This window comes from Pongo abelii, chromosome 5 (assembly GCF_028885655.2).
Source record: "Pongo abelii isolate AG06213 chromosome 5, NHGRI_mPonAbe1-v2.0_pri, whole genome shotgun sequence".
Classification (NCBI taxonomy): Eukaryota; Metazoa; Chordata; class Mammalia; order Primates; family Hominidae; genus Pongo; species Pongo abelii.
The window spans coordinates 30325686-30346927 of NC_071990.2; the positions used below are offsets into that span (position 1 = coordinate 30325686).

The window sequence follows — 21242 nt, forward strand, 5'->3', positions numbered from 1 at the left end:
GGTTCAGTTTCATTCTTCTGCATATGGCTATCCAGTTATCCCAGCACCATTTATTGAATAGGGAGTTTTTCCCCATTGCTTGTTATTGTCAATTTTGTTGAAGATCAGATGGTTTTAGGTATGTGGCTTTATTTCTGAGTTCTCTAACCTGTTCCATTAGTCTATGTGTCTATTTTTGTACCAGTGCCATGCTGTCTTAGTTATTGTAACTCATAATTTGAAGACAGGTAGTGTGATGCCTCCAGCTTTGTTCTTTTTGCTTAGGATTGCTTTGGCTATTTGGGCTCCTTCTTGGTTCCATATGAATTTTTGAATGTTTTTTCCTAACTCTGTGAAAAACGTCATTGGTAGTTTGACACTGAATCTGTAAATTGTTTTGACTAGTATGGCAGTTTTAATGATATTAATATTTCCTATCCAGGAGCATGGAATGTTTTCCCATTTGTGTAATCTGATTTCTTTGTGCAATGTCTTGTAAAATTCTCATTGTAGAGATTGTTCACCTCTTTGGTTAGCTGTATTCCTAGGTATTTTATTCTTTTGGAGGCTACTGTGAATGAAACTGCATTCTTCACTTGGTTCTCGGTTTAGATGTTATTGGTGTACAGAAATGCTACTGATTTTTGTAAACTGATTTTGTATCCTGAAACTCTGCTGAAGTTCTTTTTCAGATCTAGAAGCCCTCGGGAAGAGACCATGGAGTTTTCTAGGTATAGAATCATTGTCTATGAAGAGAGATAATTTAACTTCCTCTCTTCCTATTTGGATGCCTTTTATTTCTTTCTCTCACCTGAGTGCTCCAAGTAGAACTTCCAGTACTATGTTGAATAGGAGTAGTGAGAGTGGGCATCCTTGTCTTGTTCCAGTTCCTAAATAGAATACTTCTAGCTTTTGCTAATTCAGTGGCTCTTATTATTTTGAGGACTATAACTTCAAACCTAGTTTGTTGAGGGTTTTTCACATGAATGAATGTTGAATTTTACCAAAAGCCTTTTCTGCATCTATTAAGGTATCATGTGGTTTTTGTTTTTAGTTCTCTTTCTGTGATGAATCACATTTATTGATTTGGGTATGTTGAGCCAACTCTGCACTCCAGGGATAAAGCCTACTTGATCATGATGGATTAGCTTTTTGGTGTGCTGCTGGATTTCATTTGGTAGTATTTTGTCCAGGATTTTTGCATATATGTTCATCAGGGATATTGGCCTGAAGTTCTTTTTTTCTGTTGTGTCTCTGCCAGGTTCTGGTATCAGAATGATGCTGGTCTCATAGATGGAGTTAGGGAGGCGTCCCGCTTTCTCAATTTTTTGGAATAGTTTCGGTAGGAATGATACCAGCTCTTCTTTATATGTCTGGTAGAATTTGGCTGTGAATCCATCTGGTCCAGGACGTTTTCTGGTTAGTAGGCTTTTTATTACTGATTCAATTTTGGAACTTGTTATTGGTCTGTTTGGGGTTTCAATTTTTGGTTCAATCTTGGGAGGCTGTATGTTCCCAGGAATTTATCCATTCTTCTAGGTTTTCTAGTTTGTGTGCAGAGGTGTTCATAATACTCTCCAAGCGGTTTTTGTATTTTTGTGTGGTCAGTGACAACGTCCCCTTTGTCATTCCTGATAGTGTTTATTTAGATTTTCTCCCCCCTCCTTTTTTTAATTAGTCTAGTTAGTGCCTATCAACCTTATTTATTCTTTCGAAGAAACAACTTTTGCTTTCTTTGATTTTTCTACGGTTTTTCTCGTCTCCATTTTGTTCAGTTCAGCTCTGATTTTGGGTGTTCTCTTCTGCTAGTTTTGGGGTTGGTTTGCTCTTGTTTATTTACTTCTTCTAGATGTGGTTAGGTTGAGATCTATCTTTTTGACGTGGGCATTTAGCACTATAGTTTTCCCTTAACACTGCTTTAGCTGGGTCCCAAAGATTCTGGTATGTTTTTATCTTTGTTTTCATTAGTTGTAAACAATTTCTTGATTTCTGCCTTAATTTCTCTTTGTTTACCCAAGTCATTCAGGAGTAGATTAATTTCCACTTAATTATATGGTTTTGAGAGATCTTCTTGGTATCTATTAATTATTATTACACTTTAAGTTTTAGGGTACATGTGTACAATGTGCAGATTAGTTACATATGTATACATGTGCCATGCTGCTGTGCTGCATCCATTAACTCGTCATTTAGCATTAGGTATATCTCCTAATGCTATCCCTCCCCCGTCCCCTGACCCCACAACAGTCCCCAGAGTGTGATGTTCCCCTTCCTGTGTCCATGTGTTCTCATTGTTCAATTCCCACCTATGAATGAGAATATGCGGTGTTTGGTTTTTTGTTCTTGCGATAGTTTACTGAGAATGATGATTTCCAATTTCATCCATGTTCCTACAAAGGACATGAACTCATCATTTTTTATGGCTGCATAGTATCCATAGTGTATATGTGCCACATTTTCTTAATCCAGTCTATCATTGTTGGACATTTGGGTTGGTTCCAAGTCTTTGCTATTGTGAATAGTCCCGCAATAAACATACGTGTGCATGTGTCTTTATAGCAGCATGATTTATAGTCCTTTGGGTATATACCCAGTAATGGGATGGCTGGGTCAAATGGCATTTCTAGTTCTAGATCCCTGAGGAATCGCCACACTGACTTCCACAATGGTTGAACTAGTTTACAGTCCCACCAACAGTGTAAAAGTGTTCCTATTTCTCCACATCCACTCCAGCACCTGTTGTTTCCTGACTTTTTAATGATTGCCATTCTAACTGGTGTGAGATGGTATCTCATTGTGGTTTTGATTTGCGTTTCTCTGATGGCCAGTGATGGTGAGCATTTTTTCATGTGTTTTTTGGCTGCATAAATGTCTTCTTTTGAGAAGTGTCTGTTCATGTCCTTCGCCCATTTTTTGATGGGGTTGTTTGTTTTTTTCTTGTAAATTTGTTTGAGTTCATTGTAGATTCTGGATATTAGCCCTTTGTCAGATGAGTAGGTTGCGAACATTTTCTCCCATTTTGTAGGTTGCCTGTTCACTCTGATGGTAGTTTCTTTTGCTGTGCAGAAGCTCTTTCGTTTAATTAGATCCCATTTGTCAATTTTGGCTTTTGTTGCCATTGCTTTTGGTGTTTTAGACATGAAGTCCTTGCCCATGCCTATGTCCTGAATGGTAATGCCTAGGTTTTCTTCTAGGGTTTTTATGGTTTTAGGTCTAATGTTTAAGTCTTTAATCCATCTTGAATTAATTTTTGTATAAGTTGTAAGGAAGGGATCCAGTTTCAGCTTTCTACATATGGCTAGCCAGTTTTCCCAGCACCATTTATTAAACAGGGAATCCTTTCCCCATTGCTTGTTTTTCTCAGGTTTGTCACAGATCAGATGGTTGTAGATATGTGGGGTTATTTCTGAGGGCTCTGTTCTGTTCCATTGATCTATATCTCTGTTTTGGTACCAGCACCATGCTGTTTTGGATACTGTAGCCTTGTAATATAGTTTGAAGTCAGGTAGCGTGATGCCTCCAGCTTTGTTCTTTTGGCTTAGGATTGACTTGGCGATGCGGGCTCTTTTTTGGTTCCATATGAACTTTAAAGTAGTTTTTTCCAATTCTGTGAAGAAAGTCATTGGTAGCTTGATGGGGATAGCATTGAATCTATAAATTACCTTGGGCAGTATGGCCATTTTCACGATATTGATTCTTCCTACCCATGAGCATGGAATGTTCTTCCATTTCTTTGTATCCTCTTTTATTTTGTTGAGCAGTGGTTTGTAGTTCTCCTTGAAGAAGTCCTTCACATCCCTTCTAAGTTGGATTCCTAGGTATTTTATTCTCTTTGAAGCAATTGTGAATGGGAGTTCACTCATGATTTGGCTCTCTATTTGTCTGTTATTGGTGTATAAGAATGCTTGTGATTTTTGTACATTGATTTTGTATCCTGAGACTTTGCTGAAGTTGCTTATCAGTTTAAGGAGATTTTGGGCTGAGACAGTGGGGTTTTCTAGATATACAATCATGTCATCTGCAAACAGGGACAATTTGACTTCCTCTTTTCCTAATTGAATACCCTTTATTTCCTTCTCTGGCCTAATTGCCCTGGCCAGAACTTCCAACACTATGTTGAATAGGAGTGGTGAGAGAGGGCATCCCTGTCTTGTGCCAGTTTTCAAAGGGAATGCTTCCAGTTTTTGCCCATTCAGTATGATATTGGCTGTGGGTTTGTCATAGATAGCTCTTATAATTTTGAGATATGTCCCATCAATACCTAATTTATTGAGAGTTTTTAGCATGAAGGGTTGTTGAATTTTGTCAAAGGCCTTTTCTGCATCTATTGAGGTAATCATGTGGTTTTTGTCTTTGGTTCTGTTTATATGCTGGATTACATTTATTGATTTGTGTATATTGAACCAGCCTTGCATCCCAGGGATGAAACCCACTTGATCATGGTGGATAAGCTTTTTGATGTGCTGCTGGATTCGGTTTGCCAGTATTTTATTGAGGATTTTTGCATCAATGTTCATCAAGGATATTGGTCTAAAATTCTCTTTTTCGGTTGTGTCTCTGCCAGGCTTTGCTATCAGGATGATGCTGGCCTCATAAAATGAGTTAGGGAGGACTCCCTCTTTTTCTATTGATTGGAATAGTTTCAGAAGGAATGGTACCAGTTCCTCCTTGTACCTCTGGTAGAATTCGGCTGTGAATCCATCTGGTCCTGGACTCTTTTTGGTTGGTAAGCTATTGATTATTGCTACAATTTCAGAGCCTGTTATTGGTCTATTCAGAGATTCAACTTCTTCCTGGTTTAGTCTTGGGAGCGTGTATGTGTCAAGGAATTTATCCATTTCTTGTAGATTTTCTAGTTTATTTGCGTAGAGGTGTTTGTAGTATTCTCTGATGGTAGTTTGTATTTCTGTGGGATCGGTGGTGATATCCCCTTTATCATTTTTTATTGTGTCTGTTTGATTCTTCTCTCTTTTCTTCTTTATTAATCTTGCTAGCGGTCTATCAATTTTGTTGATCCTTTCAAAAAACCAGCTCCTGGATTCATTAATTTTTTGAAGGGTTTTTTGTGTCTCTATGTCTTTCAGTTCTGCTCTGATTTTAGTTATTTCTTGCCTTCTGCTAGCTTTTGAATGTGTTTGCTCTTGCTTTTCTAGTTCTTTTAATTGTGATGTTAGGGTGTTAATTTTGGATCTTTCCTGCTTTCTCTTGTGGGCATTTAGTGCTATAAATTTCCCTCCACACACTGCTTTGAATGTGTCCCAGAGATTCTGGTATGTTGTGTCTTTGTTCTCGTTGGTTTCAAAGAACATCTTTATTTCTGCCTTCATTTCATTATGTACCCAGTAGTCATTCAGGAGCAGGTTGTTCAGTTTCCATGTAGTTGAGCGGTTTTGAGTGAATTTCTTGATCCTGAGTTCTAGTTTGATTGCACTGTGGTCTGAGAGACAGTTTGTTATAATTTCTGTTCTTTCTCATTTGCTGAGGAGAACTTTACTTCCAACTATGTGGTCAATTTTGGAATAGGTGTGGTGTGGTGCTGAGAAGAATGTATATTCTGTTGATTTGGGGTGAAGAGTTCTGTAGATGTCTATTAGGTCCACTTGGTGCAGAGCTGAGTTCAATTCCTGGGTATCCTTGTTAACTTTCTGTCTCATTGATCTGTCTAATGTTGACAGTGGGGTGTTAAAGTCTCCCATTATTATTGTGTGGGAGTCTAAGTCTCTTTGTAGGTCACTCAGGACTTGCTTTATGAATCTGTGTGCTCCTGTATTGGGTGCATATAAGGATAGTTAGCTCTTCTTGTTGAATTGATCCCTTTACCATTATGTAATGGCCTTCTTTGTCTCTTTTCATCTTTGTTGGTTTAAATTCTGTTTTATCAAAGACTAGGATTGCAACCCCTGCCTTTTTTTGTTTTCCATTTGCTTGGTAGATCTTCCTCCATCCTTTTATTTTGAGCCTATGTGTGTCTCTGCACGTGAGATGGGTTTCCTGAATACAGCACACTGATGGGTCTTGAGTCTTTATCCAATTTGCCAGTCTGTGTCTTTTAATTGGAGCATTTAGTCCATTTACATTTAAAGTTAATATTGTTATGTGTGAATTTGATCCTGTCATTATGATGTTAGCTGGTTATTTTGCTCGTTAGTTGACGCAGTTTCTTCCTAGCTTTGATGGTCTTTACAATTTGGCATGATTTTGCAGTGGCTGGTACCGGTTGTCCCTTTCCATGTTTAGTGCTTCCTTCAGGAGCTCTTTTAGGGCAGGCCTGGTGGTGACAAAATCTCTCAGCATTTGCTTGTCTGTAAAGTATTTTGTTTCTCCTTCACTTATGATGCTTAGTTTGGCTGGATATGAAATTCTTGGTTGAAAATTCTTTTCTTTAAGAACGCTGAATATTGGCCCCCACTCTCTTCTGGCTTGTAGAGTTTCTGCCGAGAGATCCGCTGTTAGTCTGATGGGCTTCCCTTTGTGGGTAACCCGACCTTTTTCTCTGGCTGCCCTTAACATTTTTTCCTTCATTTCAACTTTGGTGAATCTGACAATTATGTGTCTTGGAGTTGCTCTTCTGGAGGAGTATCTTTGTGGCGTTCTCTGTATTTCCTGAGTCTGAATGTTGGCCTGCCTTGCTAGATTGGGGAAGTTCTCCTGGAATAATATCCTGCAGAGTGTTTTCCAACTTGGTTCCATTCTCCCCATCACTTTCAGGTACACCAATCAGACGTAGATTTGGTCTATTCACATAGTCCCATATTTCTTGGAGGCTTTGTTCGTTTCTTTTTATTCTTTTTTCTCTAAACTTTCCTTCTCGCTTCATTTCATTCATTTCATCTTCCATCACTGATACCCTTTCTTCCAGTTGATCGCATGGGCTCCTGAGGCTTCTGCATTCTTCACATAGTTCTCGAGCCTTGGCTTTCAGCTCCATCTGCTCCTTTAAGCACTTCTCTGTATTGGTTATTCTAGTTATACATTCGTCTAAATTTTTTTCAGTTTTTAACTTCTTTGCCTTTGGTTTGAATTTCCTCCTGTAGCTCGGAGTACTTTGATCATCTGAAGCCTTCTTCTCTCAACTCGTCAAAGTCATTCTCCGTCCAGCTTTGTTCCATTGCTGGTGAGGAACTGCGTTCCTTTGGAGGAGGAGAAGCACTCTGCTTTTTAGAGTTTCCAATTTTTCTGCTCTGTTTTTTCCCCATCTTTGTGGTTTTATCTGCTTTTGGTCTTTGATGATGGTGATGTACAGATTGGTTTTTGGTGTGGACGTCCTTTCTGTTTGTTAGTTTTCCTTCTAACAGACAGGACCCTCAGCTGCAGGTCTGTTGGAGTTTGCTAGAGGTCCACTCCAGGCCCTGTTTGCCTGGGTATCAGCAGCAGTGGCTGCAGAACAGCGGATTTTCATGAACCGTGAATGCTGCTGTCTGATCGTTCCTCTGGAAGTTTTGTCTCAGAGGAGTACCTGGCCGTGTGAGGTGTCAGTTTGCCCCTACTGGGGGGTGCCTCCCAGTTAGGCTGCTCGGGGATCAGGGGTCAGGGACCCACTTGAGGAGGCAGTCTGCCCGTTCTCAGATCTCCAGCTGCGTGCTGGGAGAACTACTGCTCTCTTCAAAGCTGTCAGACAGGGACATTTAAGTCTGCAGAGGTTACTGCTGTCTTTTTGTTTGTCTATGCCCTGCCCCCAGAGTTGGAGCCTACAGAGGCAAGCAGGCCTCCTTGAGCTGTGGTGGGCTCCACCCAGTTCGAGCTCCCCGGCTGCTTTGTTTACCGAAGCAAGCCTGGGCAATGGTGGGCGCCATGTAAATGAGCTGTGGTGGGCCCCAGCCTTGCTGCCGCCTTGCAGTTTGATCTCAGACTGCTGTGCTAGCAATCAGCGAGACTCCATGGGCGTAGGACCCTCTAAGCCAGGTGCGGGATATAATCTCCTGGTGCACCGTTTTTTAAGCCCGTCGGAAAAGCACAGTATTAGGGTGGGAGTGACCCAATTTTCCAGGTGCCATCTGTCACCCCTTTCTTTGACTAGGAAAGGGAACTCCCTGAGCCCTTGCGCTTCCCGAGTGAGGCAATGACTCGCCCTGCTTCGGCTTGTGCACGGTGCACTGCACCCACTGCCCTGAGCCCACTGTCTGGCACTCCCTAGTGAGATGAACCCGGTACCTCAGATGGAAATGCAGAAATCACCCGTCTTCTGCGTCACTCACACTGGGAGCTGTAGACCGGAGCTGTTCCTATTTGGCCATCTTGGCTGCCAGCCTCCTTGGTATTTATTTTCATAGCACTGTGGTCCAAGAGTATGGTTGGTATTTCAGGTTTTGTTTTTTGAGATGAGTCTCACTCTGTCAACCAGACTGGAATGCAATGGCGTGATCTCAGCTCACTGCAACCTCCTCCTCCCAGGTTCAAACAATTCTCGTGACTCAACCTCCTAAGTAGCTGGGATTACAGGCGCACGCCTCCTCCTCCCAGGTTCAAACAATTCAAATTAGCTCATCTAATTTTTATATTTTTTAGTAGAGATGGGTTTTTGCCATGTTGGCCAGGCTGGTCTTGAACTCTTGACCTCAAGTGATTTGCCCACCTCAGCCTTCCAAAGTGTTGGGATTACAGGCGTGTGCCACTACACCTGGCCAGTATTTCAGGTTTCTTGAATTTGTTGAGAATTGCTTTCTGGCCAATAAAGCAATTGTGGTCAATTTTAAGAGTATGTACCATGTGCAGCTGAGAAGAATGTATATTCTGTTTTTGTTGATAGAGAGTGCTGTTTTTTGTTTTCCATTTGCTTGATAGATCTTTCTCCATCCCTTACTTTGAGGCTATTGGTGTCCTTGCATGTGAGATGGGTCTCTTGAAGACATACAGTTGGGTCTTGCTTCTTTGTCCAACTTGCCACTCTCTGCCTATTAATTGAGGCATATAGCTCATTTACATTCAAGGTTAATATTGATATGTGCAGATTTGATCCTATTATCATGTTGTTATTTGGTTGTTATGTAGACGTCATTGTTTATTTGCTTTATAGTGTCAATGGTCTATGTACTTGAGTATATTTTTGTGATGGCCAGTATTGGTCTGTACATCTCAGGGTGGCTTAAAGCACCAGGAGAAAGCATGCAGAACAGCCCAAGGTGAAGCTCATTTGGCAGCTGAGAGTGAGTTCACACCTTGTACTCTAAAATGAGGAGGTGCTCTTTCTTCTCACTCTAAGGAAGACTGAGAAGCCCTTCAGCACTTCACCGCACCCCCCCTGCCCCGCACCTCCCCTCGCCCCACACTTCCCCCCTACTTTGTGGTAGATTCCTAGCACTTGAACTCTCTACAGGCCCAGGAGAGAACAGCTTTCTTGAGGTCCTAAGGATACCTGAGAATCATTCTCAGAGTTAATGGAATCTTCTGTATTTTCTGCGGATTTTGATTATCTACTTTTTTTTCCTAACTTCTGTGAGATTAGAGAATTGAAAGGCTGTCATATCACTGGAACTCAGTCAAAATGTGGTGTCTTCTCCAATATTGTCCAATTAGAAGATGTGGGAATCCCACCTAATATAAGAACTAAGAAATATGACTACAAACAAACTAAAGGGAAAATAAGAGAAGAACTTAAAGAATATTCAGGAGTTTTAGGGAGGTCATAACTGTAATGAGCTAATGTCATCCATATGTCCAAGGGAAAGTGAATCTGAATTTACAGGGCAACTTCTGTGGGCCAGGTTCCTTCACACATAATTTCAAGTCATGCTAAAATGAATGCATCCAAGGAAAATTTTATCATACATAACTTATGATAAGGAAACTTATGCTTAGGAAGATTAATTAGGAGGTTAAGGTCACCAAGCCTCTAGACTGTTTAGCCAGGACCCAACCCAGGTCTGGCTTCTGTTTGGTTTTGGAGTATGTGTTATCCCCATTCCATCATGGTGCCTCTCCAACCTGCAGCCCAGTGCCCAGGGGACAGGGATCAGGCCAAGATCAGAAGGGACACTAACACCAACAGGCCTGGCGAGGTGGGAAGTACAGGGAAGGGGTGACTCCAGCTTACTCTTCTCTCCCTCCCAGAGGGACCATCAGGGCCATTGGCATTGTTGGGTGATAGAAGTTGTAAATATGGGGTAAGGGACGTGGATGACACCATCTCCATATGCGTATGTGATAGAGTGGCAGGCCAGAAGTTAATAGCCACATCCAGGGAGCCAAGGATATAGTTCCCAGTAATGGGGCCTGTGTTCTGCTCTCAGGGCTGATGAAAGAGGATGGAAGTTGTACTCTCTGTTCTTCTACTTCAATAGAAAGTAAGCTAAAAGGAGAAACTGGGAGACAGAGGTTTACAAAAGGAAATTTATAATGGGGTCATATCAAGATAATTCAAGAGGGAAAATAAGACAAGGTGGCTCCTTCCCTGAATTGGTGACACAACACTAATCACTGTCCCCACAGAGTGGCTGGGCCTGACCCCAACTACAGGAGCTCAGCTGTCTCTACCCTCTGGGGGTAGACAGGAAGCAGTGATCATGCTACTGCAGCCTAATAACTTTAGATTAGAATTGGCCATCACCCCGCTGCAGGGTATGTGCCCAGCACACTTTGACAGCTTCCTTCTCTGTTCAGTCTTGAGAAAAAAATAACACTAAATAAGGAAAGTGAAGCTACAGAAAGTCCTGACTGTCAGAAAATGTTAACATTCAGGGTGAGGAAAGACTTTAGAAATCATTCCAAATTTCATAATGAGGGTAAATCAATTGTAAGGGCCATTAAGGGTGGCAAGTGGCAGAACACGGATGCAAACCTAGGACCCTTCACTCCTCCTCCAGTGCACTTTCCACCATGCCAGGAGGAAGGATAAAGAGTAAAGAAAGGTGCCAGGGGAAGGGCTGAGATTTGTATCCTTCCACTTCTTTTCTCACAGAAAATGTAGGATACAAATGGAGCCAAAAATTTAGGCCACTGGAAGCTACGGGTCTGCTTCAGATGGATCTATTCTTTTTCCTGGGTTCAGTGAAGTTATTTGGCCATAAAACCCTAAGCCATGTATGATCATAACATTTTAAGAAATAGAAGCCAGGTATTAGAAGGTTCCGTTTTCTCTATAAATAGTTCAAAGTATCTCAATGAAGTTTAGGTATCAAAAAAAAAAAAAAAAATACCCCAACTTTTAAGAGCATTAAGTATTATGAGTAATAAAATAAATACTTATAGCAATGGGGGTTTCAGGACAATTTACCTCTTGAACATAAGTAGATATGCTCAAGAAAGCTATCCCAAGGACAGGGTTGCATGCACAAAGATAAGAGACCAAGCTGATTTCCACAGTCAAAACAGACAGCCCTATTTCCTTCCTAGTAGCATCTGTACAGCATAAATAGGTATTTGTGAATGAAGTCATGAAAAGATCCTCAAAGGTCTGTGTTAGAGCAACTGTGGTTAAAATACGAGAGTAGGAAAAGTGAGATTCTCCAGTTAAGTTACTAATAATTCAGACTTAAGACTTTTTAGAAAGATGATCATCTTTTCTTTCAGGAGCCATGGCTATCGACCTGGAGAGAGGCCAAAAGACACCTAGGCTTTTTGTAAACCAAAGGTTGAGGTATCCACATCAGTCAGCAGTGGCTTCTGCAGCAGAAGCCACAGAAAGTGAGTAATGTAAACAAAAGGATAGAGATATACAGGAAGTCCTCTTTCCTCATCCAGAGAAGAAAGAAAACAGGAAAAAAAATAAGGTCAACCCCACAATCAAGGTAGAGCTACTCTAAAATCTGAGGTAGCCAATGACCAACACAAACCACCTCAACTTTCTGAGACTCAGCTCTCCTGTAAAGGAGAAACCACATTGACCCTGGATCAAAATCCCCAGACAGTAGAAGTGACCTTGGATTCCAAGAAGGAGCAAATTACCTCTACTAATGCAGATAAAGACACCACCATTTTTGGTTTTCAGGATTTCACAGGGAAAACAGTCCCATTCTTTGGCCTCTATTAGCCAGAGGCCCAGATGACCCTGTGTCCCTGAGATCGGACATGGCTTTCCCATGGCCTCTTATGAGAACCTGCCCAGCAATAAGTGTTTTTTTTTGCTGTTGTTGTTTGTTTTTTAGACAGTTTCACTCTTGTTGCCCAGGCTGGAGTGCAATGATGCGATCTCAGCTCACTGCAACCTCCACCTCCTGGGTTCAAGTGATTCTCCTGTCTTAGCCTCCTGAGTAGCTGGAATTATAGGCGCCCCCACCACGCCCGGCTAATTTTGTATTTTTAGTAGAGACGGGGTTTCACCATGTTGGCCAGGCTGGTTTTGAACTCCTGACCTCAGGTGATCTGCCCACCTTGGCTTCCCAAAGTGCTGGGATTTCAGGTGTGAGCCACTGTGCCCGGCCGCAATAAGTTTTTAATTACCAGAGTCAGTGGTTCCTATCATTGATTGAGCTTACTGATTGGACAATGAGAGGGTCATATGTGGCTGTCTCTGGCCATCACATTAAGGTGACACTTGAACATGACATGAGGTCTGCATTCTCTACAATCAACTGGATCTGTCCCACTGCTTCCCACCAGGAGCAGAAGCATGCTTGTGCCAGTTCCTAAACATCATCATTTCATTTTCAGCCCACAGCCCTCCCCTTCTCAGATTTCTCACCATCTAAGGCAGCAATCCTCAAATGCTAGCATGCACAAGGATCTAAGGCACTTGCCGAAAATGTAGATTCCTGCACCAACCCCAGAGAACCAGAAGCAATCCCTCTAGGGTAGAGCTTGAGAATTTGCTTTGAAAAAAGATCTTACATGTTTTGGATAACCCTTAAAGATGGCCCTAGAACAGCGCTTCTGGAAATTTTAATATGTAAGCAAATTAAGAGCAGCTTGTTAAAATGCAGACCTTTAAAAACTTGGTGCGGGCCTGAAATTCTGCACTCATATGTTCTCCCAGAGAAGCTGAAGCTGCTGGTCCTTTTGGCCACACTTTGAGTCACCAGAATCCAAAGGATTTCCGGCCTGTATCTGGGCCCAAGAGAGCAAAAGTGTCACAAATACACACAGTTTTAACCTTCCCTGATTCTCTGTGGAGTAGAATCTCCCTTAACTCCAGTCAGACAGGTCCCCATGGATAAGGGGGTACTGCTCTGCCTTGTGTCCTCAGTTTCCCTCTATGGAACTCTGTTCTGATCTCAAGCTTCCACTAGACCTGCTATTAGAAGTGCTGAACACTGATTTTCTGTGAGTATAAAGTAGTTGAAAGAAAAAAGAAATATATGTAAGGCTGTAGAGTTTCCATCTGTAGACATCAAGAAATGAGTATGAACTGTTAGGCATTCCCCAAGATTGTTGTTCAAAGATCCTCCCAAGTTTGAGACCTCAAATTCTTTCAGGTGATATTCATATCATTTACTCTTTTTTTTTTTTTTTAAAACTTAAGACAGTGAGTTGCAGCAAGTTTTCTCCTGAAAGAATTGCAAAGATGAACCGTGGCCTCTTTCTATATTCATAATTTTTGTCTTAGGGTTAAAAAGACTCCCCCAAGGACAGAAAATTGTACCTAATGATACAGCCTAGAGCGCATGCTGTTCCTTTTGTCTACAGTACCTTCTACCTCTGGCTCAAATGCACTCTGGTCACTAATGCACCTCCAGTTCTCACAGCTTAGTAAATTATGGCGTAGTGATCACGTCTATGTCCCTACTTCCCCAACCAAATTTTCTGAGCTATGCCAGGGTGAGGATCCAGCCCTTTTCATCTTGTAATTCCCAAAAGTCTGTGGTGGACTGCAGAGATGACCACTAAATGAAAGAATCACTTGTACTGGTTGAAACAATACCAATAAATACCTTAGGCTCTGTGGTGAACACAGATCAGTTAATAAATGTTGGGCAATCTTCCAGTCTCTCAGTGTCCCACGGGATATTTGTTCCCCCATAGGGAGCACAGCTAGAGGTCCTTTACCTACCCTGCAGGGACACTGATTTGCATGGGGAGGCCTGGTGCAAGGCCTCTGCTGGGTATGAGCAGCAGTACAAGCCTTTGAAGGCTGTGTGCCGTTCAGAACTTGGAGCTGGTTGGGGGCCTCCAATGCCCTGTGCTGACAAGCTGGCCTGGGGCTTCTCCTCGCTAGAGTCTTCTCTGTGTCTCAAGGTGTGCACATCTCTTCCTGGGCACACAGGCAATGGGCTAGACAAGCATCTCTCTCCTCTAAGGCCTGTCACCAAGCATTCCTTCCAGGGGGTGAGGTTTGGAAATTCCCACTTAATATAGCCCACCTTCTGTCATTTGATATTTTCTAACACTGGAGTGGTGGTTCCCAATCTCTTCACCATCAAGGAGGCTTAATTTCTTCCCTCTCTATTTTAATACGGTTTTAACTACCAAACAGAATCCTCTAAGTGATCATTTGTTTTCTTATACTGTTCATCGGAGAGATGTTTAACATCAGCATGAAGATGACAAAGTTACATCATTTGTTATTCAATACTGGAAAATACATCTCACCCCATATTGAGATCCTAGTCTGGGCTAGCTGAGTTATGGGGGCTGCTAAAACTCTAGTAATAGGAACAGCTGTCTGCCTTCCATTCTCCTGCTATGGCAGACACTTCTTTCCCTTAGAATCAGACCCCCGAGATACACGATTCATAACCTTATGGCTAGAAAAAAGAGGACATGATCATTCTACAGGTCTCTTGCTCCCTTGAATTACCTCTCCTGGGCCCATTAAGAACAGGCACATGAAGAAAGAAACCCAGGGTTGTGCCACAATCACACAAAAATCTGTCCACAGATAACACTTCAAGGAGGTAGGGCCTGCCCACCTGAGTCACCGTTGTCTACATAATGCAACCTACCCACCCTGTTTTGCGTTTAGCTATTCAAGACTTTTGTAACCAGTCCATGTGGTATGGGTTCTGTTTTCCCAGTTGTACCCTGACTGAATCACTAGGTATCATGTCAGAGGAGTGGGACCTACTTAACCTCTTTTCCCTGGTGTCCTGGAGCCCAGGGGCTCCTATGTGGCAATGGGTACCAGACACCTTTCCTCAACTAGGATATAGCGGTCCAAATTTCCATAATATCTATAGATTGATTTCTTTAAAACTTATTTGTTGTCAAAATACAAATACCCTGGGCTTAGGAAGAAATTAATACTTATCAAGACTATGTCAAATAAAAACAACTACCACTAACTGAAACCACTTAGTTATCAGATATACTATACATATTACTCCATGTAATCCTCCCAACAAAATGATGTCATCTAAGAGATGAGAAACTGGGGCCCAGACCAGTGAAGCCCCATGGCATAAGTCACACAGACAGGAAATGGTAAAACAAAAATTCACACCTAAGTCTTCCTGGGCTTTGCCATAACACACACTGGCTTCTTCACTGTGGATATTGCCTGACAGAATGAGACTCAAGTAATTACAAGGATTCATCAGAAGGGAAAAGCTGACATGACCAGAACTAGAACACAGCCCAGGGAATGCAAGTCTGGGTAGATCATGGTACTCGAAGCCCAAGGATCATTTGAAAGAGGTTTAAAAAAATAAAAAGAGGAGCAAAATGCACAAGTGAAATGGAGGTGAAACTTAACTATAGCTTAATTTTTACTTCAAAGACTGCTCAGCTCATTTTGAGAATGTGAGGGGAATTAAGAAGATTCTGGATAGGTTTGTAGGAGAGGCAAGGTGTGTGGGGTATATGTGGGGACAAAGGGAGCAATCGTATCCTAGACTGTATCCAATAATTTTCTGGGACAAAAGACAGCAAATGCAGATGTGGGGAAGTAGTAGCTTGAGTGGTATCAGGTGCCAGAAAGAAGACCAAGCGAAAAACCTCTGATGACCACGGGGATAGTGTAAATTGAGTAGCAAGAGGAAGGAAGACTGCAGAAGTTCAAGAATGATGAGAACTGAGGAAACGAAGATAAACACAGAGATAAACACAGACAACTTCACTTCAGCAAAAGAGAAGATGGTGTTACACAGATAAGCAGGATCAAGAAATTGCTTTTTTGTTGTTGCTGTTGTTTGTTTTTTTTTTGATTCGGAGTCTCACTCTGTCGCCAGGTTGGAGTGCAGTGGCGTGATCTCGGTTCACTGCAATCCCTGGTTCAAGTTTCCTGCCTCAGCCTCCCGAGTAGCTGGGATTACATGCACGTGCCACCATGCCTGGCTAATTTTTGTATTTTTAGTAGAGATGGGGTTTTGCCACGTTGGCTAGGATGGTCTCAATCTCCTGACCTCGTGATCTTCCCACCTCAGCCTCCCAAAGTGCTGGGATTACAGGCATGAGCTACTGCACCCGGCCTGTCTTTTTTTTTTTTTTAATGGAGTCTAGCTCTATTGCTCAGGCTGGAGTGCAGCGGTGTGATCTCGGCTTACTGCAATCTCTGCCTCCCAGGTTCAAGCAATTCTGCCTCAGCCTCCTGAGTAGCTGAGACTACAGGCATACACCACCGCATCGGCTAATTTTTGTATTTTTAGTAGAGATGGGTGTTTCGCCATGTTGGCCAGGCTTGTATCGAACTCCTGACCTCAGGTGATCCACCCGCCTTGGCTTCCCAAAGTGCTGGGATTACAGACATAAGCCATCGTGCCAGGCCAAGAAATGGCTTTTAAAAATGCTGATTTGAAAGCAAAAGAGAAGGAAGTCGAGGAGAGATTTATGATTTTAAGAAAAAAGAGGAATATGAAAATATTCAACTTTAAAAGAGTTATGATCAAGACTATAGTTGGTGTGGAACAGGCTATTTTCCTAGAGAAATATTTTGGAATCATTTGTGCTCAGCTTCCTGTAACAAGAGATCATGTTGGTCTTGATCACCCTATATCCATGGGAACTAGCACAGTGTCTAACACAGAACCTTAATAAAACTTGTTTTTTATGGATTCTTTCAATATTTGGAAAGTGAACGCTTAATGGGTATCTTCAATGCTCCACGCCCTTCCTCTATTGCAGAGATAGGGTAATTTCCATGAGGAGTTTGTAAAGATCTGGGTTTCTGAAAAAGGTGCTGTCTCAGGTCAACAAAACAGAAGGATCAACTTTGCTCTTTTCACCAGCCAAAGGGCATATTCTAGAAAGATGGTTTTAAACCTTCTCTTCCTGCATTTGTAAGTGCGCAAAGATGCCATGCCTTTATTTCTCTAGAACTGGTTTTTCTTCCTCACAAGTCTCTCATCCATAACCTTAGTCCAGCCCAATGGACAAGACCATGAGGAACCTCAAACACCCTTCCAAAAAGATTTAGATTTTACTCAAGAGGTGAAGGGGAATCATTAAAGATGGCTAAGTAGGGGAATACTATAGTCAGAGTTTTTTGTTAGAAATATCACTGAGGAGGCCATACAGGGGAAAGACTGGGAGTGTGGCAAGAGAGTGAGACCAAATGCTCAGATAAAGGTAGGGAGGCAATTGTTATAGTCCAGAATTGAAATAGGACAGTGGAAGTGGAAATGGACGGAGGGGACAACAAAGACATGTTTAGAGATATCAGAAATTGACCATTAAAATAGGCATACAGGAAGGGAAAATGTATCTCATTAATTAAGAAAGCAACGGCATACTGGATACCAACAGCAAATAGCATGGGCATGGTGGTGCATGCCTATAGTCCTAGCGACTTGGGAGGCTGAGGCATTAGAATTATTTGAACGCAGGAGGCGGTGGAGGTTGCAGTGAGCCGAGAATTCGCCACTGCACCACTGCATTCAAGTCTGGGCAACAGAACAAGGCTCTGTCTCAAAAAAAAAAAAAAAAAAGAATAGAAAATCGAACTCTGTCACCATCACCTGGGTAGTTCCCTCCATTCTCCTATGACTTCCAATAAGTCATTAGCAGATCACCTATCATCTCTTTAATTTCTTCAAAAACAAATAAAATCTCGAACTTGCATTTGGGAAACCGAGAAACTTTCAGGAAACACAGAAACACATCTTCAGGACCTTGGACAGCAGAAAAGGATCTCCTCCCCCACCCCCCCGCCCCGCCTCCCCACAACACAGGACACCCACGCCAGCAAGACTGCTGAGGAAATGTGACATCTTAACATGCTGATGAGGGAAAGGATGAATAAAGGGCCATATAGTCATCAATGGAGAGTGTTCAGGGGAGGTATGAAGACTCAGGCTACAACAGTCAAGAGGAGCCCTGGGCCCTACAGAATGCCTAGTCCGACTTCCTAATACTCTGAGCCAGAGAAGGACATTCTCTACACCTACATTACAACTTCCCTCTTCAGACATTGATTTTTAAAAGAATATATAGAATAGAATATTGATATTGAGACTTTTTCAAATTCCTTGGGGAAAAATGCATAAAAATATAACTTGCAGTTCACGGATCTAGAAATAGCCTTACAAATGATAAAGAAAATTTCACAAAGGTAAAATATCTCATCAAAGTAGAGTAACACAAGAGCTGTTGACCCAGGATTAGTCCTTGGACACCCTGACTTCTGTGCAGTGTTTTTCTCTTTATAGTTGGTAAGTGGCTAAAGATCTGGATTCTTCTTCTAGCTCTGCCATACGCCAGATGTGTGACCTTTGGCAAATTACTCAATCATGCTGAGCCTGGGGTTCCTTCTTTGAACTGAGCCCCCACCCCCACCCCACGTGTCAGGCACTGTTAGGGAATGAAAAACAAAATCAATCTCCATGCTAAAGTAGCTCTCCAGTATAGCACAGTTCAGATATGAAAATATCAATAATCCAACAATACTAGTTAAACATATAAAAGTAGTACAGAGAAAAACATTAATAACCTGACGTTTAGAGCAAGATTAGGAGGGCTTCACAATATAAGCAAAGGGAAATCCAGGAAGAAGAAACAGTAAAAGCATCAAGCGGTGCAACAGGGCATTAGATTTAGGAAACCATCAATAATTTAGTTTTGATGGATGGCAATGGTGGTGGGGAGAGACATGGGGTAATGAAACCTATCATATACTGATGTTGTGGAAGTCCAATGAGTCACAATAGATAATCATTAGCTACTATCATGCCAACAGCTATCCCTATGAGAAAAAAATTCCTTAATTTAACATTTATAGAAAACCTCTGTTTGCTCCCTATACTAGGGGCAGCTCCTTTTGGTCCCTTCCTGAAGAAATAAAGCCAGTTTGAGAAACAGGAAAATCAAGTTCTGTACTTTCCTAGCCTATGAAACACCAGTCAAGAGGTGAAAGTGCTTCCTCTATCAATATCCTGATTCTTCCACTGAAATGTCACTTAGTGCAGCACATCTTTTACTTGTGTGACTTGCAAACAAGGCTTTGCCTAAAGACCAGGGTATGCAAGGGATCACCTCTGGGACGATCTCATGGCATTGAGCACTCAAGCAAGGCGGTAACATAAGAGTCAGACTTGATAAAAGTCCATTTCCCAAGACCACTTGACAATAAGGGCACAGAAAAGTGCTCTGAGGAATAATCTTCATGCTATTACCATTTTCAACCTCTTGTACTTAATACTAATTTTCTTAGCTTCCTATAATTAGATACATACATATGAGCTAGTAGCAGCCACAGTCCTACAATCTGACTAGTTCATGCCCAACTGCATGCCTGCATCAGGGACATCTGGCTATTGTAGTGTCATGGAAACTCTCCTCTCTGGTGAAGAGTATCTAGAGACACCCATGAATTTTAATATCTATACCCTGTACTGGTTTGAACAGTGTCCCCCAAACTCATGTCCACCCAGAACCTCAAAATGTAATCTTATTTGGAAATAGGGTCTTTGAAGATATAATCAAGTTAAGATGAGGTCATACTGAATTAAAGGTGGACCCTTAATTCAATGACTAGTTTCCTTGTAAGAGGGAAACTTGGATGCAGAGAGACACACCCATAGAGAATGTGATGTGATGATGGAGGGAGAGATTGTAGTGACGAGTCTACCAGCCAAAGAATGCCAAAGATTGCCGGCAAACGCCAAAAGCTAGGAGAGAGGCATGAAACAGATGCTCCCTCAGACCCTCCAGGAGGAACCAACCTGGCTGACACTTGGATTTCAGACTTCTGGCCTCCAGAATTTTGAGCGAATAAATTTCTGTTGTTTTAAACCACCCAGTTTTTGGCAGCTTGTTAAAGCAGCCCTAGGAAATAAATGCATACCACCACAACTCCATCTATTTTCCTTCTATGTGCCCAACTTTTTTTATCTTCTCAGAGGATGGTTATAAACCCTAGTTATTGTATCAACACACGGGAAGGGACACTGAGCAGAACAGCAGGAGAATGAACAATTAGTATCAGATTAGCAACTTCACAGGTAAGGTAAAGGGCGTGGGAATTTACTTCTGAAGGCTCTATAATATGAGACTCTTTAAAAACCCTGTGGTGTTTTTATATACATCTACAAGTTCTGTGATATGCTTCCTTTGCAAAAGGCAAAGCCTAATTCCCCTCCCTTTGAGTGTGGTCAGTGCTCGATGACTTGCTTCTAACAAACAGAAGTGACAGATGTGACTTCTGAAATTAGGTCATGAAAAACACTGTAGCTTTCTCCCTGCTCTCGCTCTTAAATCACTTGCTCTGGGGGATGCTAGCAGCCATGCCATGAAGACCCTCTAAAAGGAGATTTATGTGACAGGAAACACACCTTCTGCCTCAGGCACACCCCGCACACCCTGCCAGGCACATGAGTGAGCCACCTTGGAAGAGGATCCTCCAGCCCTGCTCACACTTTCAGAACTGCAGCCCCAGCTGATATCGACTGGAACCACATTAGACTCAGCCAGAGCCACTCAGCTATGCCATTTCCAGATTCCTAACCACGCAAACTGTGAGACAATACAAGTTTATTGTTTTCAACCATTAATCTTTGGAGAAAAACAGGGCAATAGGTAATTAACGTAAGAATCTTTAACACACTCTTCAAGTCCTAGTAAGCACTCTTCCTGCCTACAAGACACCCGCTATGTGATTTCTTCCTGCCTCTAACATACCTCTGGAACAAGTGCAATTCCAAATCCCTTAACCCAAGCTAGAGCATAGAATTCACAGGACCGCTGCCTTTGTCCTCTTCCAGCTCAGAGACTGATGTCTATATCATGAATGCGCTAAGAAAGGGAGAATCACGAGTGGAATCCAGTATCAGTAGCTGGGAGCAAAGGACACTTGCAGTAAGGGTCCTCGGGTTTTTCACTGCGAGACTTTTACCTGTCAAAAAAATTAAAATAGAAAAGAAAATTCAATCATTTAAAACAAACATTCATTGAGTACATTCAGTGGCAAGCATAGTACCAGACAGCAGGCATAAAAATGGTCCCTGCTTAGAAATTCACAGGAA

The 21242-nt window shown here is 42.0% G+C and overlaps 1 long non-coding RNA gene across 12 annotated transcripts in view; it reads right to left on the bottom strand.

The window, feature by feature from the left end:
* Positions 1-21242, bottom strand: part of LOC112133794 (uncharacterized) — a 56342-nt gene that overhangs the window by 21338 nt on the left and 13762 nt on the right. For 4 of the 12 annotated variants that reach the window (XR_010140468.1, XR_010140467.1, XR_002915402.3 and 1 more), the window contains exon 2: positions 20899-21112. The exons of the other annotated variants lie outside the window; for them this stretch is intronic. This is a non-coding gene — a long non-coding RNA (uncharacterized LOC112133794). The remainder of the gene's footprint in view (positions 1-20898; positions 21113-21242) is intronic. 12 annotated transcript variants of the gene reach the window in all.